Source organism: Octopus bimaculoides, chromosome 23 (assembly GCF_001194135.2).
Source record: "Octopus bimaculoides isolate UCB-OBI-ISO-001 chromosome 23, ASM119413v2, whole genome shotgun sequence".
NCBI classification, from domain to species: Eukaryota; Metazoa; Mollusca; class Cephalopoda; order Octopoda; family Octopodidae; genus Octopus; species Octopus bimaculoides.
Genome location: NC_069003.1, coordinates 33,895,333 through 33,896,569, shown reverse-complemented (window position 1 = coordinate 33,896,569; position 1,237 = coordinate 33,895,333).

Sequence of the window (1,237 nt, the reverse complement as noted above, 5' to 3'; positions counted from 1 at the left end):
TATATATATAAATAAACATTAGTTGGTACTAAAATTCAAACTCTAGAACTATACAAGTAGGAATAACAATATAATATAATAAGTCCATCTGTAGGCATTAACATTCCATCGCGTCTGTTTACACCGAAGACATAAACGTATGCAAATATATGGCGACAGAGAATATTGAAGGAGACACACAATGACAGCGGTAAAAATCGCTACTTAGAGGAGCATTTTATATTAACTCCTCCATAAATGGATCAGCAGAGATAGAAATCCTCAGAGCAAAAGAAATCGATAACATTTATTGCAATGCATCGACCAAGCCATAGAACAGCAGAAGCGCTCACGTTGTCACACTTATTAAAATACATAAGTAAAAATACGCAAAGTGCATTTTAATGGCTGTATGGTAAGAAGTTTGCTTCCGAATCACATGGTTCCGGATTCGTCTGTCTTCGTGCTCTGAGTTCAAATTCCACCGAGGTCGACTTTGCCTTTCATCCTTCCGGGGTCGATAAATGAAGTACCAGTTACCTATTGGGGGTGATCTAACCGACTGGACCCCACTCCCCCAAAATTTCAGGCCTTGTGCCTAGAGTAGAAAAAAATTATTGACATAAATATAAATTTAAAATCTGGATATAGAAGCTGACAGTTCCGGAGCAGTCGCTCCGTAGTTATCTTCTTTCTCTTTGATTTTCAAACAGATATTCACATCAGCAGGACGGCTGACTTCTATGACAGTGCATACTTTTTCTTATCAGTCCCAAACAACGATGTCCGGCATGTTAGGCTTACCACATGACAGATATTTTGATGGGAATGTCCCGCTAATTTTCCTTGTAGAGATGCTTATGTAAGTATTCAACAACAGGGACAGGGGTGGGGGTCTCTAAATTCATTTAAAGACAGTCTTTTATTATCAGATGGTATTCTATAGTTTTAGTGACAATGTTGTGACGCATGGGAAGATAGTGTCTTGATGACATTAGCAGCTGCTCATCACACGTGAGGTATTTTCCGCAGGAATGTGACATAATCGACACTTTCGGATGCATCGTGAAGGACCTTGTCTTCATTCGGTATCTTGTAGTAATTTCTTGCTCAGGAATAGCAAACGCATAGCCTTCTAAGTGTGAAGTACATACATACATACATACATACATACACACACATATATACATGCATATATAAATACATACATAAATACATACATATATACATACAACACGCATATATATACACGCATACA